Consider the following 17509-nt stretch of genomic DNA (forward strand, 5'->3'; position numbering starts at 1 on the left):
CAGAACCACACATATAATAGGTGTGGTTCTTTTTCCCATTTGGAGGGGTTAAATGTCAGGGCAGTGAAATAGGCTGTACAATTCCCCTTAAATTTTTTTTAATAGATGTCATCTACATATTTGGAGTATTATTGAATTATATGCCAAATGCTGTTCTTAGTATCAAAAGCAGCTCAGCTCCCCATACTCAGCAGGGAGGACCTGTATGTTGGTTTTCCAACAGTGGTAATGAATGGGCTTGTGCTAATGCACCATCATCCTTTCCTAGGCTTTTTACTTTGCTTAGGGCTTCTTGCCACCTATGTGAAACTCTCCAAAGAGAGCCTGACCCATGATGAAAGTCAAGACAACTCCAAATGTAAAGAATGACCCTGAAAAGATAACAATATCTTGGAGAAAACTCAAGGTTAATTTCTTTGAGAAGGAAGCAGAGATTCTACTTTATTTACATTTTTATGGCTCTTACAACTAATAATAATGCCCTTTTACTGCATCTTCTCACTTCCTCACAAGAACTCTGACTGGTAAATCAGCAGATACGGTGATTCCTACATTCCAGATAAGAAAACTGGGGGCTCACATTACTTGCTCAAAGTCATAGGATAAGGGAAGAATCCGTATACTGTAGGGCTTGAAATTAACAGTTTGGAGGGAAGAATACTCTTTATGATAAACACAAGATTATAAGTACAAAATTGGTTATAAAAACAGGGTTGCAAAGATGGTTCAACATATGCAAATCAATCAATGTGATACACTACATCAATAAAAGAAAAGATAAAAACCACATGATCATCTCAATAGATGCAGAAAAATCATTTGATAAAATTCAATATCTATTCATGATAAAAGCTCTCACCAAAGTGGGTATAGAGGGAACATATCTCAAAATAATAAAAACTATTATGACAAACCCACAGTGAACATAATGCTCAATGGTGAAAAGCTGAAAGCCTTCCTGCTGAAATCTTGAACAAGATAAGGATGCCCACTCTCACCACTTCAATTCAACATAGTATTGGAAGTCCTTGCCACAGCAATCAGACAAGAAAAAGAAATACAATGTATCCAAATTGGAAGGGAAGAGGTAAAACTATCATTATATGCAGATAACATGATACTATAGATAGAAAGCCCTAAAGACTCTACACAGAAACCACCAGAACTGATAAATGAATTCAGCAAGGTAGCAGGATACAAGATTAACATATAGAAATCTGTTGCATTTCTCTACACTAACAATGAAATATCAGATAGAGAAAGTAAAAGGCAATCCTTTTTAAAATTGCATCTAAAAAATCCCACTTAGGAATAAACCAATGGCCAAGGAGGTGAAAGACTTACATAATGACAACTATAAAATATTGATAAAGGAAACTGCAGATGATTCAAAGAAATGGAAAGATATCCCATGCTCTTGGATTGAAAGAATTAATATTGCTAAAATGGCCTTACTACCCAAAGCAATCTACAGATTTAATGTGATCGCCATCAAATTACCCATGACATTTTTCAAAGAACTAGGACAAATAATCCTAACATTTATGTGGAACCACAGAAGACCCAGAATTGCTAAAGAAATCCTGAGGAAAAAGAACAAAGCTGGAGGCATAACCCTCCCAGACTTCAGATAATACTACAAAGCTATAGTGATCAAAACAGCATGGTATTGGCACCAAAATAGACATATGGCTCAGTGGAACAGAATAGAGAGTCCAGAAACAAACTCACAAACCTACAGTCAATTAACCTTCAACAAAGGAGGCAAGAACATACAATGGAGAAAAGACAGTCTTTCAGTGAGCGGTGTTGGTAAAGCTGGACAGCTGCATGTAAATCAGTGAAGTCAGAACACTGAACACTCCCTCACACTATACACAAAAATAAACTCAAAATGGCTTAAAGACAAACATAAGACATGACACCATAAACCTCCTGGAAGAGAACTTAGGCAAAACATTCTCTGACATAAATTGTAGCAATGTGTTCTTAGGTCAGTCTCCCAAGGCAAAAGAAATAAAAGCAAAAATAAACAAATGAGGCCTAATCAAACTTACAAGCTTTTGCACAGCAAAGGAAACCAGAAACAAAATGAAAAGACAACCTACAGAATGGGAGAAAATATTTGCAAATGATGTGACTGACAAGGGTTTAATTTCCAAATATACAGACAGCCCATACAACTTAATATCAAAAAAACAAAACTCATCAAAAAATGGGCAAAAGACCTAAGCAGACATTTTTCCAAAGAAGAATACATACGGCCAATGGCTACATCAAAGGATGCTCCATATTGTTAATTATTAGAGAAATGCAAATCAAAACTACAATGAGGTATCACCTCACATCAGTCAGAATGGACATCATCAAAAGGTCTACAAATAATAAATGCTGGAGAGTGTGTGGAGAAAAGGGAACCCTCCTACACTATTGGTGGGATGTAAATAGATATAGCCACTGTAGAGAGCAGTGTGGAGGATCTTTAAAAAACTGAAAATAGACTTACCATATGATTCAGCAATCCCACTCCTGGGCATATATTTGGAGAAAACTCTAATTTGAAAAGATAACATGCACCCCAATGTTCATAACAGCACTATTTACAATAGTCACAACATGGAAACAATCTAAGTGTCCATCAACAGGTGAATGGATAAGGAAGATGTGGTACAGTTATATACACACATATATGTATATATATATATTATATATATAGTATGTTGTAGATATATATTGTGTGTGTGTGTATATATATATGTGTGTGTGTATATATATATATACACAATTATTCAGCCATTAAAAAGAATGAAATAATACCATTTGCAGCAACATGGATGGACCTAGAGATTATCATACTAAGTAAAGTAAGTCAGACAAAAGTCAAAGACAAACATCATATGGTATCATTTATATGTGGTATCTTTAAAAAAATGATATAAATGAACTTATTTACAAAACAGAAACAGACTCACAGACATAGAAAACAAACTTATGGTTACCAAAGGGGAAAGGGTGGAGGGATAAATTAGGAGTTTGGGGTTAACAGATATACACTGCTATATATAAAATACATAAACAACAAGTTTCCACTGTATAGCACAGGGAACTATATTCAATATCTTGTAATAATCTATAACAGAAAAGAATCTGAAACTAACACAACATTGTAAATCAACTATACTTTGATTTTTAAAAATTGGGTATAAAAAAAGAAATTACACCAATCACAAAATTTTAAAACCTGGCAAATATAACAAGCATCACAAAGTCCAAATAATAACAAAGTAATTTTATTAATTAACTGTTGTATAAACCTCTAGAATACTTTTCCCTATTTTTTACCTCAGTATGCTCTTTGATTGCTTCTTATAATACAATCTTAAATAGAAAGATAATTCAGTCTTTCCTATAGTATGGGTTGATTTCTAGTATTTTTAGTATTCATAATTTAGAAAGGTTTCTTTCAGCTTCATAGCTCACTATTGGCAATGCCATATTTAATTTAGTATTAAATTTGGGAAGGCCTCTGTGAAGTTTCTTTCATATAGGAGCAGTAAGTTCTTATGACATTTCAAGTTTCCTTAAACAGTGATCCACTTTAAATGATCTTTGCATTAGTTAACATTCATTAACCAGTTTGTGATCAAGAGCCTTAAACATTCATGTTGTGATACATAAATCAGCACAGTGGGCAGTAGGAATATTCCTGCAAGACATCCTTGCACTGAAGCAGCTAGCGATAACCTAACAATACACAAAAGTGACAGCAAACCATAAAAATGTGTACTGCTAAATCCAAACTAACTGTATCTCCAACTCAACCTCCCTTTAGCTACTGGATCATAAAAATGACTATGGTTAGACAAGTGCCACCCAGCACTAGGGGAAATGTGACAAAGGGGAAATAGGAGTGGAAAGAGAATAGTCTACTGTAGTTAAATTATCTTATTTTGCTAATTTTTAAAAAATGAATGATTGTGTGAACATATTGCTAGAGTCCCTCCCAGGGCCTTGAAAGGGGCCTGTGCAGGTGAGGTAATTTGAAACCCAAGCATCATTTGCTTCAAGGTAATTCTGCCTCTGCACATGCCCAGTGAGCATTTGAAGAGAACACATTTTCTGACTTCAAGTTCAGTACTCTTTTTTTTTTTTTTAACATTTTTTATTGATTTATAATCATTTTACAATGTTGTGTCAAATTCCAGTGTTCAGCACAGTTTTTCAGTCATTCATGGACATATACACACTCATTGTCACATTTTTTCTCTGTGAGTTATCATAACATTTTGTGTATATTTCCCTGTGCTATACAATGTAGTCTATTCTACAATTTTGAAATCCCAGTCTATCCCTTCCCACCCTCCACCCCCCTGGTAACCACAAGTCTGTATTCTCTGTCTGTGAGTCTATTTCTTTATTTATGCTTTGTTTTTGTTTGTTTGTTTGTTTTTGTTTTTGTTTTTTAGATTCCACATATGAGCGATCTCATATGGTATTTTTCTTTCTCTTTCTGGCTTACTTCACTTAGAATGACATTCTCCAGGAGCATCCATGTTGCTGCAAATGGCATTATGTTGTCAGTTTTTATGGCTGAGTAGTATTCCATTGTAGAAATATACCACCTCTTCTTTATCCAGTCACCTGTTGATGGACATTTAGGCTGTTTCCATGTTTTGGCTATTGTAAATAGTGCTGCTATGAACATTGGGGTGCAGGTGTCATCCTGAAGTAGGGTTCCTTCTGGATACAAGCCCAGGAGTGGGATTCCTGGGTCATATGGTAAGTCTATTCCTAGTCTTTTGAGGAATCTCCACACTGTTTTCCATAGTAGCTGCACCAAACTGCATTCCCACCAGCAGTGTAGGAGGGTTCCCCTTTCTCCACAGCCTCTCCAGCATTTGTCATTTGTGGATTTTTGAATGACGGCCATTCTGACTGGTGTGAGGTGATACCTCATTGTAGTTTTGATTTGCATTTCTCTGATACTTAGTGATATTGAGCATTTTTTCATGTGCTTTTTGATCATTTGTATGTCTTCCTTGGAGAATTGCTTGTTTAGGTCTTCTGCCCATTTTTGGATTGGGTTGTTTATTTTTTTCTTATTGAGTCGTATGAGCTGCTTATATATTCTGGAGATCAAGCCTTTGTCGGTTTCACTTGCAAAAATTTTCTCCCATTCCGTAGGTTTTCTTCTTGTTTTATTTCTGGTTTCCTTTGCTGTGCAGAAGCTTGTAAGTTTCATTAGGTCCCATTTGTTTATTCTTGCTTTTATTTCTTCTAGGAGAAAATTTTTGAAATGTATGTCAGATAATGTTTTGCCTATGTTTTCCTCTAGGAGGTTTATTGTATCTTGTCTTATGTTTAAGTCTTTAATCCATTTTGAGTTGATTTTTGTATATGGTGTAAGGGAGAGTTCTAGCTTCATTGTTTTACATGCTGCTGTCCAGTTTTCCCAACACCATTTGCTGAAGAGACTGTCTTTATTCCAATGTATATTCTTGCCTCCTTTGTCAAAGATGAGTTGACCAAAAGTTTGTGGGTTCATTTCTGGGCTCTCTATTCTGTTCCATTGGTCTATATGTCTGTTTTGGTACCAAGTTCAGCACTCTTTTCTATTATCTGGGACAAAATATATTTTCTCAGAAAGTTTTGACAGGGTTCTACTCAAAACTGCCTTGAAAAGTGATTCACTGATGAAGGGAGGGAGAGCTTAAGATTGCAAATAGAAAGTTGGCCTTGGGAAGAACTGAGGTAGAAAGGTAACCTCTTAGAACCTGGTTACCTTTTCTTTTTTGGAGGTGAGGTCTTTACTTTGCCTTTTAGCAAATGCTGCATCCCAAACTGCCTAAAACTCTTCAGTGCTCTTCACCCTCCCTTTATCAAAATCTATTCTCAGTTGTCACCAAAAAATCAAATAAACCAATTCACATCAACACAAATAGCTGCTAAAAGCTTAATGAATTACTTACAGATGGGGGCCTGGGAGGGTAGTTACTGCTAGGAGATAATCCTTTAATTCAATAACCCCAAATCACTAATGGTAGTAATTCAGACATCACTAGTAGGCTAGTAGAAAATTAATTTTGGTTGGAAGGGAGCCAGGATCGCTTCAACTCATTCCAAGGAAGCAGATGACTGCTTTTGGGGTCAGATACTGCCAAAATCAAAAATAAAATGAAAGTAAACTTGTTGGGCCACCAGCTTTTCCCTCAAGTTGCACTTCCTTCCTTATCATCCCTTAACAACCAAACTTCATGAAAAAGTAGCCTACATTCTTTGCCTTCATTTCTTCACTTACTCTTAACCTCCTGCAATCTGGTTTTCACCTGCATCATTCCATCAATCAAAACTGTTCCCTCAAAGGTCACTCTACTTGGTCCTCAAACTATTCAGCCTGTTGATTTTCAACACTGTTGGCCATCCCTTCTTTCTAAATAGGGCCAGGATTAGGTTGAGACAAGCTAGCTGCCTAAAGTACAAAATTTAAGGAGGCACTCTTCTCAAAGTTTTACAAATTCAGGATTGGCACGTGAGAGTGAGTAGCTCCTTTACTGTGCACCATAGACGGCTCACTTCCCTCATACTTGTCCCAGCTCTGCTTCTAAAACATAACTGAGCTTCTCATCATATTCAAAGCACACTCTAATTTTCTGCCTTCATGCCTTTGCTCATGTAGTAAGTGAACCTCCATGCCTCGTACCTGCCGTGTACCCCTTCTTACCTTCCTCTGGTAGCAGCCCTCTTAGAGCACTGCTCCTCCCCAATTCAGTGTGTTTCTGGTGGGACTGCCAAACATAGCCCCTCCCTATCCAACTCACAGTGCAGTATAACCACCAAGCTGGGCCAGTTCTTTCCCAAAATTTCTGATTTGGAAGCAAAGGAATAATTATCTCTTTACTCTTGGATTGAGAACAGTAAGAATATGATGCCAAAATTAGTGGCAACTATATCATTTGTTACAAGAAGGAGCCTTGAGGAGAAGCAGCAGGATGGAGGGAGGAGAGACAGAAAAGGCTAACACTAATAAAGTTTTTATATGCTGTTGACACTGATGCTAGCTCCAGCCTTGTTTTTTCTGGATTTGTTTACAGGAACTAATATATTACCTTTCTACTTTTTTTTTCTTTGTTTAAGCTACTTTTAGTCTCTGTCACTTGCTAACAAGAGTGTTGAGATATAACCTAAAACGTTCTTCCTTTTTTCTCACCTCATCTCCACAGGTACGTAGACCCAACATTCATGGCTCAGTTCAAAGGCCATTTTCCTCCCAGAGCCTTCCTTTATCCACAGGATTTAACTAATTCTTCCTTCTCTGAACTGCTGTGGCATTTTATACATCTCTCATAGTTATTTAGCTTCATGTCTTATATCTCCTACTATATTACATGTTCTTCAAGGGCAAGATTCATAATCTTTGTAATCCTCTAAGAACTGAGTACAGTAGGTTGTCTTTTTGTTTTACTTATGGTTTCCTTTGCTGTGCAGAAGCTTGTAAATTTCATTAGGTCCCATTTGTTTATTCTTGCTTTTATTTCTTCTAGGAGAACACTTTTGAGATGTATGTCAGATAATGTTTTGCCTATATTTTCCTCTAGGAGGTTTATTGTATCTTGTCTTATGTTTAAGTCTTTGATCCATTTTGAGTTGATTTTTGTGTATTGTGTAAGGGAGTATTCTAGCTTCATTGTTTTACATGCTGAAGGAACCCTACTTCAGGATGACACCTGTACCCCAATGTTCATAGCAGCATTATTTACAATAGCCAAGACATGGAAACAGCCTAAATGTCCATCAACAGGTGACTGGATAAAGAAGATGTGGTATATTTATACAATGGAATACTACTCAGCCATAAAAACTGACAACATAATGCCATTTGCAGCAACATGGATGCTCCTGAAGAATGTCGTTCTAAGTGAAGTAAGCCTGAAAGAGAAAGAAAAATACCATATGAGATCGCTCATATGTGGAATCTAAAACAAACAAACAAACAAACAAAAACAAAGCATAAATACAGAACAGAAATAGACTCATAGATATAGAATACAGACTTGTGGTTACCAAGGGGGTGGGGGGTAGGAAGAGATAGACTGGGATTTCAAAACTGTAGAATAGATAAACAAGATTATACTATATAGTACAGGGAAATAATATTCAAGATCTTATGGTAGCTCACAGAGAAAGGAATGTGACAAGGAATATTTGTATGTTCATGTATAATTGAAAGATTGTGCTCTACACTGGAATTTGACACAACATTGTAAAATGATTATAAATCAATAAAAAATGTTAAAAAAAAAAAAAAGCACTGAGTACAGAATCTTTGACACAGCAGAAAATCAATAGATTTTTGACGAGGGAATGAATTAAATGGATGAATGGACATCACTAAAGGATATCTGGAATCTCTATGTTTAATTTCAGGAAATTTTAGTCTGAATAATCTGAAGTTCTAAAAATAATAAAAAGTATTTTATTTTGCAAAGGAAAAATAAAAGAAGAATTGGCTCATCAATTGCTAGGGGAAAATGGTGAATGTTGAAGGGTGCCAATGTTTTTTAAAAGCTGGGCAAGTGAGACCTGTATTTATATTTATTTGTATCTGAATAAATATACTCTTGTATGATACAAAAGAAACTATAAAGTGATTTCAAATTTCGGGGAGCAACTGAGCAGACAGGAGATGAGGTGAGGAGACTTTTCACTGTATACTTTGTATATTTTAATTTATAACCAAGTGATTCATTGTTTATTCAAAGTTAAATTAAAACTAAATGAATAAAATAATAACTAAGTAAAGTGGTTTTGTTGTAGAGAAAATTCACCTACAACATGAAATAAAGAACCTACTTTCCTAATGTAATATGCATGCAGTGCTAGCACCATGCTCTGGTTTAGAAAGTGCAATAGCTCAAATAATTTATATAGAAATGAAGATGATGTACCCTAGAAAATTCTGTTAAAGGCGTCAATAAATGGAACAAACAGCCCTGGTGATGATAATGACATTAATGTTGAGGCTAAATGCAAAGTGTTCAAATAAAATTGTTTCATATAATAAATAAAGGATAAAAGAGAACTCAAAATTCTCCATCTACTAATTAGTGTTTTTCTTTCCAGTAAAAAAAAAAAAAAAAAAAGCATTTTCTTAAAACCTTATTGAAATTTACACTTTCAGATAGATGAACTTTGTTGTATGTAAATATATATCAATAAAGCTGATTTTAAAAACTTGTAAAATGTTAGATTGAAAGGGATCTTAGAGATTTTTGTCTAGTCATTCCCAATCTTCTTATCCAAGGACTCCTTTATTTTGTTTTCAATCATAGACTCCCATAACTTAAAAGATCTGATGACCTAAATGAAATCATATAAACCAAGGTAATGGATAATGCTAAAAAACAACAAAATTAAGTAGGTTTATAGATTTAAAAAAAAGGTCTTAATCTCTGCTAGCTTAAAACTTAAAAGTCAGGTCTTTTGACACATAATCTACTTAGATACTAATTTATAATTAGCTAAAATAACACTCCTATTAGCTGAGGGAAGCAGCTTGGTATTTGATTTATAACATCTTAACTAGTAAACTTACAGTATCTTTTTTTTTTTTTTTGAGGTAAAGAAGAGATTTTTATTAGCTTTTCATTTCAAGGTATCTATGTGGATTGTATACTAACAACAAAAGTTGAAGGAAGAATGACACTCATATTAGGAATAATAGTCACTGTGCAGTAATTAAAGACAACATGTATCACAAATAAGCATAGAGTAGTAACTACTAAACAAGTACCTTAGGTCAGACAGATTCCATCGTTTCTTTCTCTGAGCAATTCCCTTCTGCCATGAACCACAGAGAGGGACTTAAAAGAAAAATAGATAATTGAGACGTTGGGTGCTCTCTAGTCAGATTTATTCCTAAAAATATATCCCTAAAGAGAAGGATTAAATTGTGCTGAGGACCTTAAAGAATACTGTCCGGCATCTTTCTATACCTTTCCTGTCTTCATTATCCTCAGAGGCGTCTTGAGCCGAATCAGATTTTGCCATGATAGCAATCATAAGAATCAGTTATATTTATGAATACAGTCTTTTCTCTCTCCTATTGTCGTGGAAAAAGAAAAAACACAAATCTTAAAGAAGCAAGCAAGTCAAGGAAGCCTGAAAAAGAAAGCTAGATTTGCCTACATTTTAGAAGGAATGCAGGTCTTGTGAATCTTATTTTCCAGCTTTGATCTGGTTGTCCACTGGTATGGGCTTGCCCAAGTGAAGGCCCACAGAAAAGCCTAATTTCTTATTTTTTTGCTCATCCTGAATCTCCTTTTTCATTAAGAATCCTGCCTGGAAGTTTAGGTCAAAGAGGCTACTTGGAGCAAAATACAGCGGCGTCTCATCCCAAATATTCTCCAGGCGTTTCTTCCATCCTTCCAGGATCTGAATTCTGGCATCCTGGGGAGTGTGGCCAATGCTATTATGTCAGTTGAGGTTCCAAGACTTGGAAGCCACAGAAATGCAGAGTGCCACTCTGAATGGGCCAGAGAATAATATTCAAGTCCCCGTGGATACCGTGCAGAGAGTACATGGAGCCGCTGCCGCCAGTGGTGATGGAAAGCACTGCCTTCTTATTCCGGAAAGGTCCCTTGTCATACATGGCAGCATACGTGTAAGCAAACTTCCCTATGAGCATGCGTTCAAACCAGCCTTTCAGGATGGCAGGGACCCCAAACCACTGCAATGGGAACTGAAAAATGACCAGGTCTGCCGCTTCCAGCTTCTTTTGTTCAATCACAGTATCTGGGCTCAGGCTGCCTTCTTTATAAGCTAGAACAGTACTGAACGTTCCCAGGGTCCTTCAGTTTACCTGTGATGTCCTTTCTGGAGATGACAGGATTGAAGTTCATGGCGTACAGATCCGACACAATGACCTCCCATCCTTTTCTCTTCAAAGCCTCTACAGAGGCCTCCATCATAGCATAGTTGAAGGACGTCCTCTCTGAGTGCGCTAGCATGATCAGTGCTTTTCTTACAGACATGGCTCTGGCGGTGTGCTGATTGGCTGAGCTCCTGGTTGCCGGGGGGACTCAAGCCGGGGATGGGTGGAGACAAGGTCTCCACTGCTGCACCGGTTGCAACCCGGGAGACTTCACAAGTCTATAGTATCTTAACTTGTATAAATCACAAATCCTATTCCTCTAGTGAAGAAGTACTTTCATTGCCAACACCCAATGGTATCACTAACACTATTACAGACACTCAAACTGGTCAGAAATTCATTCACTCATTCAATCACCCTATAACCGTCCATCCAATCACTCATGTATTGGGCATTTAGCGTGATGTAAGGCATTATCAGCTTTCTATCCACACTAAAGAATCTGTTTAACCCTTTTCATAGTTTAAGTAATTATCAGTAAATGACTGTCCAATAGGTAGATATCAGAAAGGAGCACTTAGCCACATTAAATGACTTCAAATTTCTAAATCTTAATGAATTACATTCTTGGACCCAGAAGAACTTGCTCAAGTGGTCTCTGAGTCAAGGAATCTCAGAGGATCAATGGACAACTGGAGAGGTGGCAGAACCCTGGAATGGAAAGGTAATCTCCTTATTTCAGAAAGAAGAAAAAGGGTAGATTTTAGAAAAACAGCTTGAGCCAAAGTTCTCTAACAGCAAGGAGGATCATAGTGCCTGCCACAGGTAACCATCTAAAGTCAATATTTTCATTCTGGACTTGGATGAAGGTTTAAAAAAGTCATGTTTAAGTGGGACCTAATTAAACTTATAAACTTTTGCACAGCAAAGGAAACTATAAGCAAAACAAAAAGACAACCTAAGGAATGGGAGAAAATATTTGCAAATGATGCGACTGACAAGGGCTTAATTTCCAGAATATATAAACAGCTCATACAGCTTAACAACAACAACAACAACAACAACAACAACAACAACAACAACAACCAGACAACCCAATCCAAAAATGGACAGAAGACCTAAACAAGCAATTCTCCAATGAAGACATACAAATGGCCAATAGGCACATGAAAAAATGCTCAGTATTGATAATTATCAGAGAAAAGTAAATCAGTCAGAATGGCCATCATCAAAACACCCACAAAAGATAACTGCTGGGGAGGATGTGGAGAACAGGGAACCCTCTTACACTGCTGGTGGGAATGTAATTTGGTGTAGCCATTATGGAAAATAGTACGGAGATTCCTCAAAAAACTAAAAATAGACTTACCATATGATCCAGCACTCCTACTCCTGGGCATATATCTGGAGGGAACTCTACTAATGGTCTTTTTATATGGCAGACACACCATGCTAGGTGTTTGTGGCATATTTCTTTTTTATCTTTATTTTTGCATGCCTTATCTAATTCATTATTTATAACAATACAGTGAGCAACTGTTATTAACCCAACCCTTTTTTGGGGGGTGGGTAATTAGGTTTATTTTATTTTATTTTAATGGCGGTTCTGGGGATTGAACCCAGGACTTCATGCAAGGTAAGCATGTACACTATCACTTGAGCTACACTATTCCCCTGGAATGAACTCTAATTCAAAAAGATACATGCAACCCAATGTTCATAGCAGCACTATATGCAATAGCCAAGACATGGAAACAACCTCAATATCCATCGACAGATGACTGGATAAAGAAGCTGTGTATATTTATACAATGGAATACTACTCGGCCATAAAAAAAGAATAAAATAATGCCATTTGCAGCAATATGGGTAGACCTGGAGACTGTCATTCTAAGTGAAGTAATCCAGAAAGAGAAAGAATAATATCATATGATATCACTTGTATGTGGATTCTAAAAGAAAAAAAAAGACATAATGGAACTTATTTACAAAACAGAAACAGACTAATAGACGTAGAAAACAAACTTACGGTTACCAGGGGGTAGAGGGGGTGGGAAGGGATAAACTGGGAGTTTAAAATTTACAGATACCAACTACTATATATAAAATAGATAAATAACAAGTTTCTACTGTATAGCACAAGGAACTATATTCAATATCTTGTAGTAACCTATAACGAAAAAGCATATGAAAAGGAATATATGTATGTATATGTATGACTGAAACATTATGCTGTACACTGGAAATTGACACAAACCTACTGAATTGGAAGCTACTTTAACAAAATCTCCAAATTTTAAAAATGCTTTTTTTTAGAACTCCTAGAACCTTAACTATATTTTCTTCAATACCTTTGGAAAACACTTAACTATTTTTATCTTTCACTATTCCAATTGGAGGCACTACCTCCCCTCCATTCTCTGTGGATCTGATGGAGCTGCTAATCACAGTATCTTACCTTCCCTCCCCATCACACCACCCACGGCAGGCCTGTAAGCCAGGCTAAGCTGATCACAGGACTAGAGCCCCTGGACACGGTGACTGGTCCAGCTGGAGAGTTTGGTAAGTAATCCATTCAGAACAATCAATATTCATGAAATTTTCCAAACTAGAGGCCAAGGGACAGTTTTTTCTCTCCCTTTGGAGCCAGAACTATAGAGCAATGACACCTGCATTGCCAGAGGCCGTATTTCTGCCATGGGGACGAATGCCACATACAACAGAAAAGAAAGAAACTAAGCAGAAAAGAGAGACAGATAAGGAAAGAGAATCAAGAAAGCATTGTCTGAGACCCTAGACCCAGGTATGCCCAAAGGCAGGTGTTCCTTGGATGTTCCTCAGTCATGTGAACAGATAATAGTCTCTTTCACTTCAACTAGTTTGAATTAGGCTCCTTCCACTTGCTCCCAGGCTTCTTGACTAAGGCACAGTTCATATATTTGAAGACTGCTGTAATATTTTCTCTTCTTTTTTGCTAGTCTAATCAGCTTGTTTTTCTTAATCTTTTTTTCTCCATGGATTTTCTAAGTTGACAACCATTTGGGGGTTTTGGAGGGCCACTATCAGATCTCCAAACTCTGAGCTGTTTTTTCTGAGAGTTTATTTATTCTACCATCCCTTGGGGACCCCATCTCTTAAGAACCCTTTAAAGAGCAACTCTTTCTTATCAAAACTGCTGTGTGTGGTTTTTTTCCCTCCTGACTGGGGATGTTTCTGAATATTTTTCAACTCTTATATATGAATACTCAGTTGAGAGGACAATAGATTGGCCTATTTATGAGTAGATTCTGAGAACACTTAATGGAAGCTCCATGTATTAATTCTACAAGAAGAGCCACTGGACGCATTGCAATAATGATGAAGGATCTAAATGGTTACAGTGCTTTACTTTAGAAAACACTGAGTGCATCACGACCATTTTAAGAGATTGCTTCAGCTCCAATCATTTGGTAAAGTGAAAGCAAAGGAGGAGAAACATTTGCCTTAGAGAACCAATTCTAACTAGTTGAAGGGCAAATGTGAACCATCACATTTATCCACTTATCCTTGGAATCTAGAGACAATAAATGTGTGGGCATTATAACATGGTGAAGCTCTTTTTTTCATTTGGTTTAGAAATAACCACTTCTCTGTATGCACTGGAGTTAGGCTAATGTTAGGGAAAAGACCCCTTCAGAATACTTCTAAACCATACCTGTATGGTAAGGTCATGGGAAGGCCCACAGTTCTACTGCATTTGACATGATGGATTTATGTAAACTGGTTAGCATCACTCTATTTCATGGTAATATAAGCACCTTTAACCATATCTCACAATTATGTCTTACTTACTATAAACAAATAAAGTAAACAGTGCTAGTCCAGGTCAAGCCAATAATCCATCTACCTCAGTAGTTTTCTTTATCTTTTTTTGTAACTATATGTGGGGAAAAGGCTAGGAAGTCCTCCTACTCTACATGTTCCTACTTTCTAGGGAAAAAAGAACTTGATAATATCAAAATGTCAACCACACATACACTCACAAGAAAAAGCAATAGCAATTCTACAAATATTTTCATTCATACACCAATAGTAGCAGTTTAAAACCACAACCAACTTGAGACAACACTAATGGTATGCTGTGATAAGAAAACATCCTTCTGAAAAATTGGAAGAAATCCAACTATGAGTGTATATATGAAGTAGGAGCTTTGCAGAATCTTGTCCGGGCTTCTTACTAAGCTATAATGCCTTATACACATGAGCTGTCCAATACAATAGCTAGTAGCCATGTGGCTATTGAGTACTTGAAATATAAATTTTGCTTGAGATGTGCTGTAAGTTTAAAATGCACACTGGATTTTGAAGACTTAAGTACTAAAGAAAGAATTAAAATAGATCATTAATAATTATACTAAATACCTATTGAAATGATATTTTGGATTTATTGTGTTAAATGAAAGATTTTACCAAAATTAATTTTACCTGTTTCTCATTACTTTTTAAAATGTGATTCCTAGAAAAATTTTCATTACATACGTGGTTTACATCATATTTCTATTGAACAGAACTGTTCTATATGATATTCAGTGATTAGAGGCATAGTCTGGAGTCAGTATGAAACCCAGTCTGTGATATTAGGAAAATTACTAATTTGAAGGGGGTAGGTCTGTTTCATCTTCTGTAAAATAGAGTTAATAATAGCACCAGCCTTATGTAATCATAAAGATTAAAAGAGTGTTTATATGTAAAGTACATAGAACAGGCCCCAGCACATAATCAGTCTATACATGTAAACTATATATATGTGTGTATTTGTGTATATATTATATATATGTGTATGTATGTGTGTGTGTGTATATATATATATATATGTATTCTGGGTGATATACTGCTTTTTATTTATGGACTCCCCCAAATTTTATTATTTCACTTAGTTTTAGTGACTCAGTTAATGGGTGTATCAGTCTGCTCATGCTTCCATAACAAAATACCACAGATTGGGTGCCTTAAACAACAGAATTTTATTTTCTCACAATTCTATGGGCTGGAAGTCCAAGATCAAGGTTCTAGCAGGTTGGTGTCTGGTGAGGTCTCTCTCCTCAGCTTGCAGACAGTGCTTTCCTGATGTGTCCTCACAGGGTAGTCTGGTGTCTCTCTCTCTTCTTATAAGGATACCAGTCCTATCGGATTAGGGCCCTACCCTTATCACCTCATTTAATCTTAATTATCTCACCTTTATGACCTCATTTAACCTTAATTACCTCCTTGAAGGCCCTATCTCCAAATACAGTAACATTGGGGGGTAGGGTTTTAATACATGAATTTGGAGGTGGGGACACAACTCATCTATAACAGTGGATTATGTGTAAATAGTCCCTTAGACACATATAAAACTGAAAGCCAATGAACTCATAATTTTGGATCCATTCACAGTCCACCAAGAGGAGCAGGTGGCTACTGATCACTAAAAAATACTCATCTTAGGCAACAGGTCCATCCATGGCAAAAAAGGTATTTGGCAGAAGGGCATGATGGTTCTCCGCCAACATTAACTTCAAAATACTTCTGTGTGTTTCTAAAGTGGCCCAATTTTTATAACTTGGTATGAACTGAATAGCCCTGAATTTAATACAGCTTAGTCCATATTACCTCTTGGAGTACTGAGTTTTAAAACTGCCTGTTAAAGACTATACTTTCAGGAATCACTTCTACAGTTTGTTACTAGAGAAGTTTCTGGATAAAGAAGTTGTGTTGTGTGTATATATACAATGGAATACTACTCAGCCATAAAAAAAGAACAAAATAATGCCATTTGTAGCAACATGGATGGACCTGGAGATCGTCATACTAAGTGAAGCAAGCCAGAAAGAGAAAGAAAAATACCATATGAGATCACTTATATGTGGAATCTAAAAAAATGACACAAATGAACAGATTTGCAGAGCAGACACAGACTCACAGACATAGAAAATGAACTTATGATTACCATGGAGAAAGGATGTGGGAAGAGAGAAACAAGAAGTTCAAGATTTGCAGGTGCTAACTACTAAATATAAAATAGATAAACAACAACTTTCTACTGCATAGCATAGGGAACTATATTCAATATCTTGCAGTAACTATAATGAAAAGGAATATGTGCTTGTACATGTATGACTGAAACATTATGCTGTACACCAGAAATTGACACAACATTGTAAACTGACTATACTTCAATTAAAAATTTTTTTAAAAACTGCCTTTTAAAAAAATTGTTTTCTCTTACTTGTTTTAAAATTGCTTTGTCAAATATTAAAGTGTGCCCCCTAAGTTTTGAATTTTGTAATTTGACAGAAATGTTCTGTTTTCATCTTAAGCAATGCCTAGTGTTTGATTATATTTTCTCTCAGACTATTTTTCTACACCCAAGATTGGTGTTGTCAGTCAATCTTCACTCAACAATTCTTTTATTCTCTTAATCATCTTACAGGATTTATAGTCTTTACTAGTTCTTTATTTGAGAGTCAAAATTCAAAAATTTAAAACATAGGGGTTTGTATATAGGTGGGATAACATTTTCTATTTTATTTCTAATTTTGAGTATGAGGATTTGTTATTTATTTTTACCTCTATAGTTATGATCGTATTTCTTTTTACTTTTGTTTGGTTGGTTTTGAG

At 36.1% G+C, this 17509-nt stretch overlaps 2 pseudogenes; one reads left to right on the plus strand and one right to left on the minus strand.

The window, feature by feature from the left end:
• Nucleotides 1–10215: 10215 nt before the first annotated feature.
• On the minus strand, nt 10216–11030 carry LOC105086267 (NAD(P)H dehydrogenase [quinone] 1-like; annotated as a pseudogene).
• A 5505-nt stretch (nt 11031–16535) lies between these two features.
• LOC116153766 (small nucleolar RNA U3) lies at nt 16536–16605 on the plus strand (annotated as a pseudogene).
• Nucleotides 16606–17509: the final 904 nt, after the last annotated feature.

The sequence above is a fragment of the Camelus dromedarius genome, chromosome 5, assembly GCF_036321535.1.
Source record: "Camelus dromedarius isolate mCamDro1 chromosome 5, mCamDro1.pat, whole genome shotgun sequence".
Lineage (NCBI taxonomy): Eukaryota > Metazoa > Chordata > Mammalia > Artiodactyla > Camelidae > Camelus > Camelus dromedarius.